The 20,891-nt window shown below is 40.0% G+C and overlaps 2 long non-coding RNA genes across 6 annotated transcripts; one reads left to right on the top strand and one right to left on the bottom strand.

Moving 5' to 3' along the window:
- Window positions 1-2,500: 2,500 nt before the first annotated feature.
- LOC147752836 (uncharacterized) lies at window positions 2,501-8,277 on the bottom strand. Its single transcript, XR_015312997.1, has 2 exons — window positions 7,720-8,277; window positions 2,501-6,915 (listed from the first exon to the last, which is right to left on the bottom strand). It is a non-coding gene; the product is annotated as an uncharacterized LOC147752836 (long non-coding RNA).
- Window positions 8,278-10,689: 2,412 nt separating this feature from the next.
- Window positions 10,690-19,506, top strand: LOC111265273 (uncharacterized). 5 transcript variants are annotated; one of them, XR_002683356.2, is made up of 4 exons: window positions 10,690-11,043; window positions 14,780-14,970; window positions 15,572-15,831; window positions 18,605-19,506. It is a non-coding gene; the product is annotated as an uncharacterized LOC111265273 (long non-coding RNA). The 5 variants fall into 5 exon arrangements; XR_002683357.2 differs by having other exon boundaries at window positions 15,521-15,831; XR_015312994.1 differs by having other exon boundaries at window positions 15,517-15,831.
- Window positions 19,507-20,891: the final 1,385 nt, after the last annotated feature.

Genomic DNA, 20,891 nt, shown 5'->3' with positions numbered 1-20,891 from the left:
AATTGTGTAAAAATGACTCTGTTTTTTTCCATATTTTTAAATTAAATCGGTTAAACACTTTGTTGAAAAAGAATATTTACCTATCAGTAGAATTCGAAAAATGATCCTATTTATAATCTCTGAAATTGAATTTCATAGGAAACACGAACATTCGGCTTTGTACAGATACTAGTCACTTAAAATGTTTAGTATGTGAAAGCCAAGAAACGGCAAAGGTTCTAATTAATTTGGGCCAATTTCGCTAGATCATAGTGTCTGTGTGCGTGCTATTTTGCCATTATAACGCTTTGTTTCCATCATCTTTTCTGGTCGTGTTTTGGTGAATGTTCTGACTTGCTTGTTGTGTCGATGAGCAGTAAACATATCCCTTAGGAACAAGGAAATAGAGAAATAAGGAGCTGCGCTGCTGGCTTATAACTGTTTCCCTATAGGTGCATACCATATGATAGGTGTACGGTAGGGGAAATCATACAGTTTCTTTAATGGTCAAGTTGAGGATGTAATCGATGATTCCTCTTTTTTCAGTCCATCAATCGATTCTTGGATATATAGTTGGTATACAACACGTAATTGTTCTTTTTTTAGTCTGTTCAAGTTGAATCCTAAGTGGCTTTGTTTTATCTGCATTTTTTCGGCTTCTCACTAAGCCATTTATTGGCTTAGTAAGAGGCCGAAAAAATTATTTATTAATTTCTGTTACATTGCTTCTCAGTCCGTCTTTTTCCCTATTTGTAGTTAGGGTATCCGTATAGTTTTAACACAACTGTTCGTGAAGTGTCCTGTCGGTAGTGCCAGTGTCTTTCTTCGGATTTCCTTAATTTATTTGTCAAATCTTAGATTATCTGGCACAAATTATCAAACTATTTAGAAAAATTAACTGTTCGAGAATGTGCTATCTTCACTTTGCGGGAAAAGCTATCTAGAGGATCTTTGCACCCTGTTTGAACAAATCAGTGTTTTAACACATTGTATAGCTTACTCAAGAAGTCGACGTCTTACATCAATTTTTTGATGGCTACAGTAAACGCAGTTCATAGAGGAAATCGAATGAGGGGAAAATGTCAGTCGCCAAGCGATGTTAACGAACATGATATGGTAAGTTATAACTATATCTCTATATTAAATGTAATTTACAGGTTATGATTATTATACTACTTGATTTCTTCTGTACAACGAAGTCTAAGCTCTTTAGCGTTCCCCTATATCACTTTCAGACTTTAACAAATTTGAACGATTTTTACGAATTGGCCATCGGGAACATCATCGCGCTCCATCATTAAACTAACATGAATCAAAATGACAAGCTTCATTTTGCCAAACAGAACTTATTTCGTTGACGGCTTATTTGTAAACGGTTGCCCCGCGACAGTTACTCCGAACTACGCGCTATGATTACTAAAATTCACTGAGCAACCTATGGCCGCTAGGGGGCGTCGTGATTTGAAAACAATCACTACTGTCCACCAACTGGCGCACAAGTTAGTTCGTCGTTTGCGGGAATCGCCAGTTTCAGACTCGGTCTTTTTCTATCTTGTTTTGAGTGTCTGTTTTTTCCTCAGTCTATCCGATTCTCAGATCACGATTGCGCCGTAATCAGTGGAACATGGCATGGTTCAGCTTTTATCACAGTCATAGATTTCGTTTATGTCTGTATATTTAGGTATATTCAGTAATCATGCTTGTTTGCGCTTACCATACAAAATACGGAAATTCTGTTGATGTTCAATCAACAAATATCCAATTCTATAACGAGTACTGGACACTGTTGCGAAGACAACTTCGATGTTTGTTACAGCCACACGCGTTTTTTTTGTTGTTACAATTTGACCTACTGATCGAAGAATGATTGCACCAGATGAAGATACGGCTTACTATGATGCGCTGACGGATAAACTCATCGATCCGTTGGCCACCCATTGACTTGCGCTGGCAAAGTTACTGATGTTCTCAGTTAGTTCAAAGCGAGCGGCAAGATGGCTCAGAGCACGGCAACAAGTTCCCCTTCAGCTTCTGTCGCGCGCATTTACAAATCTAGTCATTGAAAACTGTCGATTCTCAGACCGACGAAAAAAGAAATTCATTATTATTATATCATATTATGAACCGAAATGTTGTTCTTAGCGACATTTTCTTCTTACTGTTGCGTTTAATCAGTGCAAGTATCTATTTATATAGTAGTTAGATATATCTTTTCGTAAAAATTGGGCAACACACATTTGAGAATATCTGTTGATACCTATGTTATATCATTTCGTATCGCTATCTGATCTGTCTTGCTATCGTTGTTGCATACATTACCTCTATTCTAACATTTTACAGTACTTGTAAATACTTAGCATGTATTCTGGCCTCTCACTGGACAATTGGTCATTTGTATTGATTCAAATCGCTGTTTCTACTCAACCTCTCTTTCAGCAAAGCTGCTCTATTCCATTATCCCTAAACCGTAATGGCTAAGTTCATCTGTTATAATATCCATAATATATAATAAAATGTCTAATTGAAAATTATTGGCCATTATTGAACTTTATTAAACTCCATTCATTGACAAACAATGGTACCTAGATATGGCACGACGATCATCTTGGCGAATTTGAGCGCCACTTAATTACGTAATTCACAAGCAGATCCTTTAAAACAGATAACAGCTTAAATCTAAATAGAAGTTATCGTACTTAGACATAGCCTCACTGTACCATTTTCAATGTTACCATACGGTTTCAAGTGACGTCATTCTAGTAGATTCTCTTCTTTTGTCCGTATCGTGTCGCTGCTATGTCCAGAAGGCGGTGACATGCTCGTGCAGTTTGTGACTACATCGTGCCCGTGCTCAAGAACCACAGCAATACGAAATCAAGAATTGAGAACGATACGAAAGAGCGCCTGATCGGCACCTGAAGCCTTAGCTTCTGCGTTGTCATTTCATCGCGTAATTGAAACTAGTCGATTTATCCGGTTTCTTGTCCATTACGTAACTGGCCCCTAACGATAGCAGTACTACGTATTGTGCTTAAGTAAAGCAAGCGGGACCCTATACGCGGCCATTTTTCACACGGTCAACGGACACGTTCGATTCTATAGAGCTAATCGATCAGTACCACAGCATGGAGAGAGGCTAAAAATAGAAAATTTTTATTTTGAAGTTGACTTTGGTGGTAGAGTCTTGATGTTTGATGCGGCGGCTATCGTCGGTTTGTAGCAGCGAATGGCGAAACGTCATTTTTTAGTGCGTAAAGGCATACTTACAGGCGTGTATGCAAGAGTCGACTATGGTTTGATCTAGACGTAAGGTTTTAGTCGTTGAAACCGCTTTGCTCTAAAATTTTGAAGTAAATAAAACTTAGAACTATACATAGTGTTTAGGTAATCTGCAAGGAAATAAAACACTGTACAGCATTGTTCCATCTATAGATTATTTGTAGGGAACCATTCGTTTCTGTTGATTTACTTTTATGCTCAAACAATTAGCATTCGGGGTTCCACCAATAGGGAATATGAAAATCCAGATTTAATGGTCAGGTAAAACTAGAGATATGGCAAAATTTTGTGGTACGTTTTGCATGTTTCATGATGGTAGTCGATATCTTATTTCAGATCGTCCATTGTGTACGGCCGAAGTCGGCCAGAACGAACGTGAGTAGTAATTATTGTGTGTATAATAACTTTTTTTCTTTTTTTTTTTTTAATTTACACAAATACTTTTTATTTATTTATATGTTACACAATCCAATGTGTTACCGTCAGAAATGTAGTGTTTAGTCTCTTGAGCGAATGCAGCAAATCAGTGCCTGTATAAACCTTTATAAGCTTTGTCCCTTGTGAACTTTATAATTTCTTCTGCTTTGTCGCCAGGCTGAGGATTCGATTGGGGCTTATTACTATTGTTATTATACTTTATGATCACATTTGAATACGTCTAATGTAGAATATCATGTCGCTTTCAGCATTTCAGCTGCATTAACAGTAAACCAAGTTTCTAATTGGTTAAATTCTCTCGTTGATCGCTCTAGCCTATATAATTATTGCAAGCAAAAAGCGCTAAAGTCGAATCTATACTTTTGTTTTTGCTGGCCATTTATTCGTGACAAAAAAAACAATCCGTTCAATGTCTGACGTGTAAAAAAAGCAGACATTTCTTTTTTGTTTTTATTTCGCTACTGAGCAGCTTGTTGTATACAACAGAGATAGGTCAACATGTCGCTAAATCAATATATATATATATATATATATATATATATATATGTACGAAAATGGGAATACGTCAGCCTAAGCATCGTTTCCTAAAAGGATTAAAAGGTTTTGCTTTGTCTACTAGAAGCACGGGCTCCCTGCTTTTCATAGAGCTCGTCTTCTTTCTTCTAATCGGACGACACGCAACTGGGAAAACCCCAGTAACGGTATAGTAGATGTTACATGATCGTTCTGAGTCATACCGTATCACTGAAAAAAGTTAACGAAACGGCCCTGGCCATTTTAAAAACCTATTATTGGCGATTACAATTGGATAGGTGTCTATTGATGAGCACTTTGACATCGGTCAAATAGCGCGACTAAGCATCGCATCAGATCGAACAGATATCTAGTACAGGCAGGCAGCTTTGTTGCACTACTACACATTTCCAAAGTTTTACTTGGTTTGTGCCTAACCGTCTGCGAACTTCCCTTCACCCCCCATCGCACGGCTTATCTTACTGGATACTGAAAAAGATTAAAAACACTCTAACTGCTTTTATCTTAGACTAGTCTCGGTATTCCGAGAACTTTTGATGTTCAGCTAGAGCGTTTGCTAAAAGATAATTAAATTTAGATAGTTTAAAAATGTTAAATAGTTTAAAAGATATATAAGAATATCCTAAATAATAACTTTTTGATCAACATGTATAATAGTAAATTCAATTTCAATCTTCCTATTATGGAACAAATAATTTCCTTTCAACAAGTAATTTTTATAGTCCATTTTTAATTGTGTATGATTCAGCTTTACCGTAGATTCAAATTAATTGACCCAATTCCGCTTCTCGTAAGTTTTGCAACTTGAATCCGTGCGTTGTTAAGGTCTGAATATCGCAAAGGCCGCTCCAAGCCAGCTAACTTCAGTGAAAAAAACACTACACTCGCTAGAGGTATGATCGTTTGCAAGCTGTGAATTGTTCATCTTCTTATTGGCTTTTTGTGTCAAGGATTTGAAGTATTGTGAGTGAGTTTTTTTTTTCCCGCCCATTGACTAAAGGCAGTTGTACCCCCAGCAGCCTGCATAGCATCAGCAGTTCTAGAGGGCTGATCTAGAGGCGCCAAGCTCCAGTAAAACTGGTGGTTTCTTCGAAGCAGATCCAATTATCATCATCATCGTCGTCGCTACGGACAAAGCCATCACAGGGAGCTCAATGGCCGACAGCAACACTGAGCTGAACTAGCGACGAACCCCAACGTGACGACCCCAAAAACGTACGGTAAACGATATATAACTGGGGAATAGGCGTCAGGAGCCGTGACAGTAAGACAAAACGAAACGGTATTGCCAGGAACGTTCAGTCTGATGATGACGACGACAGCTTCGCTCATGTTCGAACGAACTACTTCTATGTAACTGTGATTATGACAAGCATGCTCGTAGCAAAAATTAAATGAACTTTTCGTCCCATAATGCAATAAAACAATAGTAATAGTCGTTAGAACACCAGCGGCATGTAATGTAATGGGTGACGTTGACATTGAACCTAAGTAGTCGATTCGACTGGATACTATGTTTATGGCCGTAATATTTTATGTTTATAACAGACATAATGTATGATACGGTATGAAAACGAAGAATCGTTTTCTCAGCGTATCATCATACATCGTACATACAGCGTAGTTCGCTCGTATCATAACATCACACAATGAACTATCACATGGTCATCATTTTTTACTTATATACATGTTTTGTTTCTACCTCAAATAGTCTTAATATTCATATTCCCCAATATCGTTTTTTGGAGCTAATTAGGAAGTTACTTATAGCTCAAAAAGTGCGCAGCTATCGGCAGTTGCGTAAAGTTAGCGATCAACGACTTCACATTGCTTGATCCAATGTACTTGAAGAACCCTGTAAGATTGCATTCCATCCGATCAACTTAATTAACGTCGCGTTTGGCTGTGTGTCTGCGCGCGTATCCACAATTGCTGTTTCTGCATGGGAGATTCCGTTTATGTGGCTGGCTCTGTTATCACTCTTACTGATACCGATACGCACACCCACACATACACACGTTAACACAAAAACACACCATCATACACAGACACACAGCCATACACAATGATTCTTTCTTTGTTGGCGCTTGTCCTCTCTCGGCCCCTCTATCCGGGGGGCTATTTTGACCGTAGCAAGGTGATGCCAGTTTGCTGCGAATTGTGGATTGGCTTCTCATTCATTCAAAGAAGGCAACCCTGGTCCAGCTTTGCCTCAGGAAAAACCTTCAGTTTGTGTTCTGTTTGACGCTCACGATGTTGTTTTTTGATAGCAAATTATCTCGCCCAATAGCTATCATTTGCTCATTCTCTGTTGCTGTCGGGGCTCAGTGTCCTTAGACGGTACAGCATTTTTCTAAATTAGATATTATCCACGCTCGCCGATTTCCTACTGCCACAGATATTCATTGAAGCTGACGAGCTTACGCCAGTGTGCGGCTGAAACGCTTCCCCGATTCCGCCGAAATCGCTATTGGCAGCCAGCTAACGATGGCAAATTCAGCTCGGCGCAGAATTGGGACGGGCGATTTTGCAAAAAAACCTTTCTTTCTTTTATTCTTCGAACGCACGCGTCGTCTGGAGATCACCACCGGTAGCCATCGAAGCGCAGCGGCTGTGAATCTATAAGGCAGTTGCCGCCAATGTAAAAAAAAGCGTTCCTTTTTGCTGCCGACGGTGAAGTTCAGCCTGGAACATAAAAAGCGGTTAAAGGCTCCAGTCACCAGCTACTTTATCGACCCTTTCGTCTACTTCACGAAGTGGAAATATGTATATGCAATGGGGTGCTGATAAAACGAGATAAATGACGATGATAAGCAGCTGTTACCTAGAGGGAACTGTTCCTGGTGTCATATTGGGGCAAGAAATGAAAATTCGTCTATTTTATTATAGACATTGGGCTATTCTGAACGCTCAATAGAAAAAGAGTGCGTTCTAGTTCTAAAGGTGCTAAACTAGAGGCGCATCGAGTATATACGAAATGGTTCTATTCTAAAACGTCTTTGGACAACTATACCGCTACAGATAATAAATTCGTGATAGAAGCTTCACAGCACTAGGCAGAAGTGCGAGTTGACCCAATTAGATACTAGACGTGAATACTGAAGATTTGTAACTTAATTGCTCTGAACAATACAGTAGGGTTACCATTGGGTTGCAACCCTATTCCACCTAGCTAGGGATTTGTAAGTAACAGCTGCGAAAAGAAAAACACAGCTTCTTTAGTATATTATGTATGATGTGTAACATTAATAGTGTCACACGTCCGTTAAATAATATATAACAGTGAAAACACCATAAGACTTCACCATAAGACTTCACCATAAGACGGACACTGTCAACGCTCAATGACTCATTGCAGGAAACCACAGTTCGTTTTTTTTTTTTTCTATTATCTATTATTAGAGGAATAGTAGAAAAGTTTGTTGAAACCCTACAAAACAGGGTTATTCTTGACACAGAAGGAACATTTTCACGTATACACATAATTACCTCGCCCTCGGCAATTCGTAACGCTATATTTTGCCTCGTTGAACATGGCAGCGTTTAGAGGGTGGCTTTCTGTTTTGTAGGAGACAAAAATCCCATAGAACCTAACGCAGGTCACGACCGTTTTATATATATCTCTTGGAATATGTGCTTGTTTTGTAGAGACGAGTTAGTGAGCAGACGCGATACATACGACCAAGATGGTAAAAGTGCCTAGAGTGTGTAGGTAGATACAGACAGGCAGAAGTCGATAAAGACATCGAATCGAATGATAGTTCGCCAGATAATAACATGGCTATTATCATTACTATTTTACTTCAATGTGTAATGCGTTAATTTTAGGCGCGACAAAGTCTGCCTTCAGGGCAAGATTTATTGCAAAATATTGCACATTATTACAGCACGCACAGGGAACACCGAGTATCGTATATAAAAAAAAAATGTTAGATTAAAGTTGCTTTCCTTAATTCAATATGAAAAATTCCAGCCGAAAACTTATGACAGGCTTTTTGTACCATTCACAAATCGTCCCGGCAGCATAACGCTAGCAGCAAATGAAGCGAATTTATTTTGTTCATAATTGTAATAGAGTAATAAACAACGCGCAATGGAAAAGTTCATGTCACTGTTTCGATCATCCCATCGGCCGCTGATGCCATGTAACTGTCTCAATTTTAACAGCATTAGCAGACGACAACAACAATAATAATGATTGCTTCGAAACTATTAAGACGTACATACAAACTCTGTGTATATCATACGTATATTAACGCCGAGCTATTCGTACGTACCAGCCGATCAGTTGATTTAGAGGATTGAAATGAGTCAGGCAAATGACGTCCTGACGGACGGTGGCAGGAAGGCCGTTCACTGTGCGATTGAATGTAACTAATTCTATTATTATTACTACCTATTCGAATAGAACAAATGTGATAATTACCAAAAATGTGATGTTCTTCTGCGTACTCAACAACAGGAAATTATTATTATACGGTTCAACATGTGATTATTGTCTAGACTACTTGCCCTCTGGGTCATTATCGGATATCTATAGGTGGTTACCGAATTCCATATGCGTATAATACAATATTATAATTGTCAATGTATGGAACTATATAATGTATGCTGTGCAGTCATACACAAATTAATAGCAGTAGCAATAATATATACTAGATTACTTCGAAAAAGGCAAAACTGACACTGATCATAGATGTTTTCATCGTTTCCACGACTGTTACATATAAAAGTAGACTAATCAGTCCAGGAAGCGGGAGTGAGTTTTCAAAAGGAAACCATTATTCCAGAAGGATCATCTGTAAGAAATGTTTGCCACGACGAAACGATGCATAGGAAAGAATCGACATAAACCTAGCCTATGCTAAATTTTAAGCTTCTAACGAAACTACCTACCGAGAGAATGAAAGACTCCAATAGGCCATGAGAAAGCGTCGAAGTATCTGTGACAATTATTTACTTGTTATCGGTGGAAAACGTATGCATATGGCGGAAACTTTACATTATATTACATAGAGCTATGTACACTAATGGGCACGCACTTAAAGGTATATCATTCAACTCGTATCGTTGTGGCTTCCAGCAACACAGTCAGACATCGGTCGTTAGATTCTTAGATCGTCGATGTTTTAGCGTGTCGACTCGTAGTTGTTATCATTAGTGGGATAACAAGTGGAGTTTTCTGACCTTTGAATTTCTACTGGCTGTCTGCCAATGGTATCGAGAATTTACATTACATATTGCGTGCGCAGAGCAGGTCCCAGAGATCACAGAGAGGAAAAAAGCGTTTCAATCCTATGTCGCCACTTCGGTGCGCAAGGCAAAAACGGTCCGCTGAAACCTAATTGATATTTAATTGATTAAAGGACGTTTGAACTCCTATATCTGTATCTCAGAGAAAAGATCCCACGTAGAGTTAACTGGAGATTGTGAAAAGGCCCGCTATGAAATTAGCTGCGTTTCAGGCGAGGACGGCCCACTAATCCTCAGCATAATACACCTTGGCAACCATTGAGGGTGCTAGCTCTTTCTTCGGCGGTAGTATCTCAATACCGGTCATACCGGATTAGTCTATAGCGGGTAATTGACGGTACGTAAACTTGCTTGTTGACGTATCCGTCAGTGCTAGACTACAACGACGCTCCAGACGTCCGCGTGTCTTTTTTTCATCCAATCGCCGTCCACTGAAGTCGATTAAAGTAGGAGTCCCCTTTGAAAAAGCTCTCTTCAATTGCGGAAGTAGAGCAAAAAGCCGACAAGGCGATCCGGCGTAAAACGTCGCCAGAAAATGCAAAAACCAATTACCACCAGTACTCGCGTATCGACTATATGCGCTCCCATTGTTGAATGATTACGTCGATGGGGTGACTTCAGTGGGGGAAAACTAGGGGGTATTTAACTCGGCAAGCAAACGAAGAATGACGCGGAATAGCAGCAACGCAGTGACGTAAACCTGCTATTGCTGATCTAAGACAAATCAGCTTGGTCGGTTAATGACTCGTCCCGGTTTGCGATGTACTGCGAGTACCGCTCGTTGTCTCGATGGCAACGGCCCGCAGGGGCTGCTTTAGGTAGTCGTTCTGCAGACGAAGAGACAAAGACAAAAGCAACAACGAATGAACGCCGCTAGACCGCGTTAACGAGCCTTACGCCGTCGATAGTTCCAAGAGATATTATTATCGTGCAGTTAACTAGTTTCGAGACAGGAGGAAAGAATAAAGGAGGCGATACATATGCATGAATTGCCACATCGGCTAGAAACGCTAAGCACAGAAATCAAACTGGCATAAACAAACAAGTATAAAATTGTATTCTATATTAAATTAGTATCGTCATTCGCAGACATTTCTGTGTCTCTATATAATTATATAGAAGAAAGAGTGAGCATGAGAGACAGACCGCGATAGTAACACAGTATTACGCTAGTATACAGCATACCGAATCGAGTGGAGGCAAGAATTACGGTCCAACATGTTCTTGCCATGCTTCACCTAGTTGCAACTGTGTTTGGCATATTGTGCCAATAGGAGATATTGCACTATTAGGATAGCTACATGATTTTCAAATTTGCACATTTTAGCTCCGTAGCAAGGTACGGTATCAACATGTGCACTTTCAATTGAAAATCCAGTATTCAAAGCTCGTTTGAACGTTGTTAAATAGGCTTGTGACATCGCTATATAGAGCTGATGGATTCGTAAAACCTATGTTGGTATTAGCATCTGTCGTTCCCTAATGGCTTTGCACGACGCCTCCGTACACCTTATCTCAGCCTTACCTGTAGCAAAATAATGTGCTCATCGAATAGTAAGGGTTAGTATGTAAGTATGAATCTATTTGTGCATTCTTCTTAGTACCGGCAGTGTCACTAGCTCACAGAAACAGGCAAATGGCCACCCGAATATGTACTACGGTAAGTCTCTCGATATCGCAATGTTGTTCTAGGTACGTAGAGCACGCCAATAATCGTGCACTAGGACACAAACTCACCCGCTGAGGGTTGGTAATGGGGCGACTAATAAATCATCGAAGTAGACGCAACGTACTATCTTCGATGATTTGATAGCTTTAGATGATTGGATAACATGACTGATTTATTGTTATTATTGGCTTAAAAAAGATGTCGGTCGAATTGACAATAACAGTAATATAATGATCGTATACTGTGAAACGAGCGAAAGTCTACATCTCGGGACACGGATTCAAAGATTTTTTTAGAGTAGACATATTTGCATAGGTAGAACATATAATAGATTTGATGTTCGAGTCGCCTATTTGTTTGATCAGATCTGCTCATTGTGATTGCATTAATATGGAACGCCAGTGTGTTGAATAGGACACGACGTCAAGTTGAACATGTAGCCAAGCTGCTGACCCATTTAGTACACAAGAATAGTAACAATATCAGTGCCAATGACAACAATACATGAACACTGAAGTAGTTTTAAGCAACGATAACCCGAACTAGCGTATGGATTACTCGAGTCCTTAAATCAGTTCCACCACGAACAATCTTGCCAGCAACGACCTCCATAATCAAATAGCCAACGTCTCGTACGATCCTGTGAACGGGAGTGGTTTTGTAAGTTGAAATCCGAACTGTCCAGATGTCCTGAAGAAATCTGTGGGCTAGAACCTGTTTTATCGGCTAAAAATTAATTTCGATCGCTAAAATCTTGAGTTTTTTTTTCTGCTCGAGAAATCCTCAATTTTACGAGGCATCAGGTGAAGGCTGGACGAGTTTACCTATCGAATTAACTTAGTTAAGCCAATTGCAAGGAACTGTAAGGTAGAGCGAACGTTTAAATATTTATAAAAACGTGTCGTCTAGTTAGAATGAATTATAGAGATATATGTCAAATCGCTTTATGATGCTGAAATGAAAAACCCCATGCGATACTACTTCCATATTAAGTTTACCATTACATTGAAATATACGTTGTCTTGGATGAGTCACACATTCAAATTTACCGCCAATATTTTGACGATATCACCTATACTAGGCAACACGTAGATATGCCTATTCTATTGCCAGCCAAGGAGCGCTAATTCAAGTTCCCCCAATGACATACGACAGATGTGATTAAACAACGTCTCCATTCTATAGTTTACTAAGTAGATTATGGACAAATCCAGTAGACTGAAATAGAGATAGTAACGTAACTGGCGAATCAACATCGTGATTTTTTTTATCAGTCTTCTAATATCATTGCCGGAGTTCATCATTGGATAGGAAATGCTTTTCTACAGACGCATGCTTGCAAATGAACGTGTAGAGCAATTGAAGTTATTGCACGGTAGAGATAAACAATTGGAGAGGTAAGGCATACTTTCTAATGCTGCGATTTGCGAGCATTCTATGCAGATATAGCAGCTGACTCAGCCAATTTTCCCAAGGCAACTTCGACTTAAAGGTAGGGTAGAAAAATACGTGTTTCCGTAAACTCCGATTTCATTAATTAATTCTTGCGGTCAGACGTAAACAGGGCCTGAACAGCGCCAAATTTATATTAAAAATACTTCTACCTACCAACGTGTTAAGACAGCCTATTACGCATAGATGTGTAGTATTGCTCGTTGTTTATTGAAGTATACGCGATTCTAGATAAGTGACGTTAAAAAAGTGTTGTCAAATCTAGCAGGTAGAGGGTAGAACCTTCTTAGTGAAGCTAACAAAATCCTAACATTTCAACCACTTCTACACCTTGTAGTTGGAAACTATCTCTGACTGTCGCTGCAGATATTTGTCAATACAGATTATTTTCTAAAGCCTCTTTCATTATTCGCTCAGGTAATGAAATAGGTTTCAGTTCTTTTTTTCCCCTACCAGCGATACGTTTTTTCGTAACAAAAAAGCACTATTTAAGATTTAGTATTAATTAGTAAACACAATGCAAACTAAAATATGGATTATTTTACCGATTTGATCGAACGAAACGCAGTTGTAGCGAAGAAATAATAAACAATTTAGCTATTGGCAAAAAACGGTTAGGCCAAAATAATGTTTAACTTCATTTTTTCGTTCTCTGTTATTTTTCGCCCAGCAGATCCTTAAAGGCCATTTTGCCTAGAAACTAGTTTAGCGGCTTATCAATGTTAAACTTTTGAAAACCGTTAATTTAGCGTTAGACGACCTTTTGATGGTACTAATTCATGTAACTTACTAACTATACGAAATATACTTGTGCTCATCTATACTAGCTTTTATTGATTGCGCGGAAAAAATCAGATATATCAAAGCTGAAATCTGGTACCTCGTCTTTATAGTCGGCGCGGAATATTATCCATTTGAAATAGCTACGATCGAGTTGGATCGGATCGAGCATCGTGTATTGACACCGAAATTTTTAACAAAACACTCACACGCCAGTCAATTGAGTGGCACACAGTAAAAACAAAGAGAGAAATGCTCTATATGCTAGCTTTAGATTGACGCTAGTTTATAATAGGAAATATGAAATAATTTAAGGAAAAATGTATGTTTTTTCCTATCATTCACAAAGAAATCGAAAAAGTATAGCAAAGTTTTGCAATCTTCGCCAGATGCCTTTCTACATTTAGCACTATGGGTTATTCATCCTGTGTAAACAAACAGTCGGCATTATCTATTTTTTTTTCCTTTCGTATAGCATCAAGGGTTTGTTCTATTAGGAACCTGATCAGCGTGAGCTTTACTGAACTTGGCGAAAATTTTTCCAGCAGATGTGCTATGTTGCAGCTTCTTCTACGTAGTACGATAAGTTTGCATCTGTCTCTCTGGTCCGACTGTTCCCGTAAATGACCAAGACAGCATGGTCGCGTTACCTCCTCTTTTTCTAAATTGGTATGGTTTCGTTGTAAAGTTGTTGAGCTTTTTTTGCTTTGGATAAGTTGGAGCGATTTGCCCTGCAGTTAGGGACAATTTCTAAGGAAATGATGTTAAAAAGTGTTTCTTTTTATCTTTCAAGCTTTACTGTACAAGTTCAACATTGGACTTCCGACGAAAAAGTCAGACTCTTGGCATTTTTACAACTGTAGTATAAATCGATGCGTAGGTTGGAGAAACTAATTCATAACAACAAGAAATTGAAGAAGTTCAATCGGGTATCAGAATGACGAGGCTGTGTCAACGAAGGAGCTGGACTACCTGTTGATAGAATGATGAGACTATAGGAATTCAATATCAACGACTTCGGATTGAATAGGATTTTAACGATAGTTTGCAGCCGTGTACACGGCCAGCCAACTGTTACGGCTGATACTAATCGTCCACATCCTGGCAGGGAAAACTGATTATGGTAAATTCAATGTTACTTATGTTTGCGGGCAAAACGATGCGGCGCGGAGGTTACTGGAACGTTGTAACAGGAGATGGCGATTGCATTGCAATGGCAGCTATATCGAAACCACTACCATGTAGAACGTATTGAGTAACTACAATATGCTCATAGGAAAGCTGGATTGAGAAAAGACAATTGGTTAACTGAATCAGGAAACAGGAACTACCGTATACGAATAACAGCACTAAATTATGGAATTAAATATAATAGTGACTTAATACTAATTACAGAAAGTCTTGGTGCGGTGCATGGAGCAAAATATCAGGGCTGTTGGAACAACCCAGCGGGAGACGGGGTTTTTTTTCTGTTCCTGTGAAACAGAATGACTGCGACAAAATATTTGCTGGTGCGTGTCCGAGCTGTTGACGTTGGAATCGAAGTAATGCCCTTAACTAGTCAGAAAGGGCTAAACGAATCAACGGTAAGATAGGGGCATGCACGGATGCATTGAGTACAGCATCTATTTAGAATTACTCCTGGCGAACGTTGCCTATTATCAAATCTCTACAGAAAAAATTGATCCACTTAAATATGTTTAGCCGTCAAACCGAAGACCTCTGGACGAACGCTCGCCGCACATCTAAATAATACTCCTACAGTAAAATAACATGTGTAGTATTAAGATTCAAATGTTTTGCACTTTCTATATCAGATGTTAAACTCGCTATCAGCATCTTAAATAGTTACAGTTCCAACGTTTGTTTTACTATCGAATATTTTTCTGTGCGATAAACAAATGTTCATTAGTACTAAACGTGCAGCTCACTGATGGCCAATTCTGTTTATTTTAGCGGCGCTGTGATGTTGATTATCATTAGCAGGGGAGAGGGGGGGAGAGAGAGAGAGAGGGGTCACTGTTATTTTGTCCGAAATCGTGCGAAACGCGACGAATCCTTCACCGTTTCAACGCGATGTCCATTTAACCTTTCCCTTTTGATCTTTGCTTCGCACTCGTTTGTTGGCCCAGTTAGTTCGCTGGTCTGGATCTCACATCGATTGCCGTATACGCCTGAACCTTTCAGGACTGGGCCACTTCCATGGCCTTCTTCTTCTTCTTCTTCGTTACTGTCATTTCGAGCTGTTAACTGATGAGCAAAACAGAAAAAACGCCACGCACCGATGTCTTGACGTCCTGCTCGTTCCCTCTCCCGTCTCCTCGTTTTTTGCGCATCTCCATGTCAGTTAGCCCATTTGCCACAACGCACATAAACCCCATACACTCCTGTTGCAACGACTGTCTGAACAGCAATATTTAACATAAAACCGTATAGCAGCTACACAGGTAAGCTGATCAACAATAACATGCACTTTTATTCTTCTAGCTAGACTTTGTGCGGGATACTATATCGCTCACTTTACCGGCGCACTAAGCGAATGAGCAGATCTCAAGCTATAGACGCCGAAACAAATTGGAATATTAGGTAAGCAGATTTAGCCTACTTCAGCGCCCTCTACCAGTTAATTTTTTTTATCCATATATATACGCATATATTATACTGGAAATAATCGGTCCAATCGTCAACGTTGAAACAGCGAAACTGAAGACGTTAAAACGAAGCTAAGGGCCTTCATAAATTTGCTTTCATGTTAACGGCTTCCAGAATCACTTACCGACATTTAGCGACGAATTTGTTCTCTTTTTGGATCTTGTCAGACGATATTATCTGTAGAAAAAAGGTAACGGCACTAAGCAACGCGGATGGCTTTTCTTTTAAGGCGAAGTCTGAAATGGAATCGATACCTGCTACTTCTTTTCATACTGCAGAAGCTAGGTTAGGTTAATTGTTCGCAAATAATGCCTGTTCAACGTCAATCGGTATTTTGCGAGGCTTTTTCGTTCGATTTCACGGGTCGAGTTTGAGAATGGAGCAAGAACAGAACTGGCTTTTCCTTTCAGTGAGATTTGTTCACGAGGACACTCGTAGCTGTGCTTGTAAATGAATACTGTACCCGGCATTATACATACGAGTGGGGCGATACATATTTCCCTGACGTTGTTTAGCTTATGATGCATCCGTTATGTTTGGTTGTTAAGTTCAATATTAAATAAAGGATTGTCACTTACAAATCATAGGGGAACACGAAGCTTCCCCCTTCTGTGCCATCGTACAGCGAACGCGATCTCTCTCGTCAGGCACTTGAACACTCAGTTCATTCAAATGCGGTCCCACGAACGTTTATGTGGTACTTCCTCCTCAACCGGAATTGCTTTTATAGGCTCAAGATTCTTTGATACCGGCCAGGGTCTTCCGGCCGACTAACGCATGCGGACGTTCCATGTGGCGGGTGTAAATTCAATAGCAAATAGGAAAATCCTCGAAAAAAGTCATATAATGAGTTGCTGGGGTTGACGAAGATTGTACAGGTTCCAGATGTTGCTAAGGGAATCATTTGTGTTTTATTTTCAATTCGCTAGGCCCCTGGATGTCGTGGAAGGCCGCAATTTTGAACGACCGCGAAACTCCCTGAAAATGCTTGGTTGGAATCACTTCAGGACCGACTCTGAAAAACGCTGAGAAGGCTCACACACGCGCGAAATCGAGCCTACCTTATGATAGTCGCATTTCTAAGTAACTGCTCGCAAGCATATGTGTCTCAGTGTTATAGAATATTATAGATTTTAAATTTTACACTGCCGAAGTAATGCTCCTATCGGACTTCCAGACAATTCTAGCTTACGGATCATTGTCACCCGATCGGCGACAGACTGTCGCCGTGCAGAAAGCAAGGGAGACGTCTGGACGCTGCCGCGTTGTTTTTGCGGTCTGCCATGACATTACAGAGTAACATTGGCTGTTGCGATCGCAATGTTATATTGACAAACAAATATTGGATATATGCGAGCTTCCCATCCGCCACTCGTTCGTCTCGCCTGCAAAAGCCAACTGATTCGGCTGGTTAAAACGATGACAACACAATGGCTGACCGAAAAAGCTAAAAGGAAAAAAGCTTGTAACTCGGTTTTCCATTCAACACAAGAGCAGTGTTTCTTAGCGCCCAGAGCCGCTAGTCGGTCGCTCATTACTGCCGTGGATCCTATCGTACATGGCATTGACGTCCGACGCGTCCGAATAGACGTACCGGACTGCACTTTCTTTCGAAACGCTATCGTAATCTTTGTTCAGCAGCAGAAGTGATAGAATGTATAGAGACTGTACAAAGTGCTTCGGCATCAGTGTACAAGAGTACACTTGATGCGTGCGCGCGTACATATGCGCAAATAGCAAAAAACGTTATTTTTCTTCATCTTCAGTCCTCAGAAATCGATCGGATAACTGGAAAGGTGTCTTTGGTTCTGATACGGTGCGTCATCTTGAACCAAGGGTTAGTTCAGGTAATTCTGTTTGCGATTCCTTGTCGCATTTATCGATATATGCGTCAGCTTTGTACCGACTCGACAATCTTATTTTGTATCTATTGAAGCAGTGACGTTGTGAATTGATAACAGCAATGGTAGGATCACACACTGGCGACCGCTGTGACGGCTGTCACAGAAACGGTGATTTAAGATCGCTTTCACTTATCCTAACGCTCGAACGACTCTGCTCGGTTGAATAACGTCGCTATCATATCACCGCTTTCCATGAGCAGATTCTGTGGGCAGACAACAGGACGGCAAAGGGAGAATTGCCCGTATTATTTTTGACATGTTTATTTTGCTATTACTTTAAATTTACCTCTTGTCATGAATAAAAAATCACGTTTTAGTGAGCACGTAATGACGGTAAATTATTTGTTAAACAATTTAACGTTTATAATGAAATCAATTATATAGATGTATATTTAGAGGTTTATTGACCATTTTATGCTGAACTGATGACTCAGGCAGCTCAGAGAGGTTTTTGTGAAACTTTTTTTTTTCCTATCCTTTGAAAACTGCTTACTATTATTGCAGTGGACAATCGATCCGTATTCAAGGACACGCTGTGTTCTAGAAAACGGATTGTCTCTTAAGTGGGACTTTACAATGGTGCTGTAGTATTTCGTTTCTGTTATTCGCCATTTAGGATAATTGAGTTTCTTTTTTTTTTTTTTTTTTTTCTCTTAATTTACAGGTAGAGAGGTGTTTGTACGCGGACCGATCGCTACCTATCGCGTATCTTCGAAGCGTCACCACGATGGGGACCGATGGAAATGATCGAGCGTTTATTAGCTAGAACCCACACTAGGCCGGTTCTAGCAGATACTAGTTATCTTTCTCATAGAGGCAAAACAACATTTCAGCGCGTCCAGAAACATCAACAGAGGAGTTGTTCTTATAAACTTTCAGTGGGCAAACGGATGCATTGCGTCAACTGGCGCGTTTCCTAGTTAACTGTACTGATAGAAGACGATAATACGAGTAGCAGTGGTGCAACAGGTGGAATATATAGTAAATACATTGCTTGATTTATCGTTAGGTAGTACCTGAACTAATAGGATAGTTATATGCGTGTATAATCATAATATAAGAGCTGATATTGACAAATCAATTGTTCGACGCGGCCAAAATGGACTCCGCTAACGAACGTACGTTACACTGACGCCAAGGGACGTTTTTTTAGCTATGGCCTGTGGGACATCGAGAAACAACTGTGGACGACAACGCATTGCTTACAGCAGCCGTTGCCATGAATAATGGCAGCGAGCCAATAGGCGAGTGGTACAAAAGCCACCGGATATGCATATTATAATAATAGAAAAAGATGATACCAAGAGATTTGAAGGGATCCTTCAAGTCCATCGATTAATATTCCGATAGTCGGATTGTTGGTGTTTTTTAGACGTCAATGTAACTAGATAACTCCCGCAAAAAACTCTTGCCATTCATTGTTAGATTCTTTGCCGTCAGCTATAGGGACGGCCGTCTGGCCCGCACCAACAACTAAATCTATTTATATAACCCCATATTTATTACAAACCTTGTACGATTTAAACGTTTGCCTAAATACAACATTAATAAGATGAAATCCTTTGACTTTCTTCGTCATTGTTGTTTGCTTCGTCCTGTTCTCAGCCGCTATTCGACGTACATATTGGGACGCGACACGGATATTTATCTTGTATTTGTCCACCGTCCGTGGATTGTCGTAGTATACTTTGCTTTATAGGTGCCACACAAAAAAGCCAACGTTGGACGGAATTGTGTCGCATGGTTTGAAGGGCCATCTATTTTCGCCCGGTCCTACCTCACCGAGGTGAGGTAGTAGCCTTTAGTAGCCCGATTTTGCTATTAGTTACGTGGAAAAGTGGACCAGCCTGCTGAAAGCGCAAGTCCTTTTTTCGAAGCCCTTTTAACAAGTTGCTGCAAGCAACAAGAAAGCTTGAGATCGTCGTAAACGGAAGTTTCGTCTTCGAAAAGAGCGCTGCTGGTCCCCCTGGCCCACATGCCAGCCCGTGCGATTTTCTTAGTACTCCCTTTGTGGACACTTGGCCCATGACAACCTAACGGCTCAATCATAATTCGATTTTTTGACTCAGCTTAGAAAACAGGAATCGAACGAGATCTATAAGGGTTGTCTACCACATACACTTATGAAGCATGGCAAAGATAGAAAAGGAACCTTTTTAATCATATTTTTTGCTTACCTAATGATGCTTGTCAGTGCGTTTAATCTCTACATACTCGACAGATTAGACGTTCCGACCTCTTAGTTAGATTGCTGGATGATGCATCACGCCCCATATGCAACTGAAGAAAGTAATTGTGCTGATAAATTATAAGTGACATATCGTTAAACACTAAAGGTTCTAAATTGCTTACTGGTAAACTCGAACCCTTGAAGAGTTGAGCTCAAAAGGATTGGCTTTTGAGTATTCAAGGTTTACCAAACCCTATTGAGCCGTTCCCCAAAACTGTCATCGTGTGTGAAAATAGGCTGTACAGATATTGGCGCCTATACACACACACAATCGCATTTAGTTACCCACCCACAAGATGTTGAAATACACATAATACATTCAGTCAGTTGAAACGCAAATAAGTAAGTGTTTCCAGATTTAGCTCACCACGATTGCTGTCATATTGCCAGACAAAAATCTCAGCTCCACGACTGATCAATACAATGAAACGAGCGCATATACAAAAGGATCATACGCCGTAGAGGTTCTGTTTGTTGTGAGCTGGAATTCTATTACGGTCAGGAGAATGGGAAGGGAGGGGGATCATTGACAAAAGAAGCCTTAATGATAATGGTTCTGCTGCAACGCTTCTGAGGCGCTTACGTATACTTCGCTCAGTCATACTAATAAAGCCGATACCGTTCTACTGCAGGCTTTGTCGCTTGCCGGCGCTCCAACGCATCAAAGTGCGATAGTGTAACAAAAAATAACAACTACAATAGAACTATGAGGTGAGACTTT

Source organism: Varroa jacobsoni, unplaced genomic scaffold, assembly GCF_002532875.2.
Source record: "Varroa jacobsoni isolate VJ856 unplaced genomic scaffold, vjacob_1.0 scaffold_950, whole genome shotgun sequence".
In the NCBI taxonomy this organism is placed as follows: Eukaryota; Metazoa; Arthropoda; class Arachnida; order Mesostigmata; family Varroidae; genus Varroa; species Varroa jacobsoni.
This window is presented reverse-complemented; position numbering and strand designations above follow the sequence as displayed.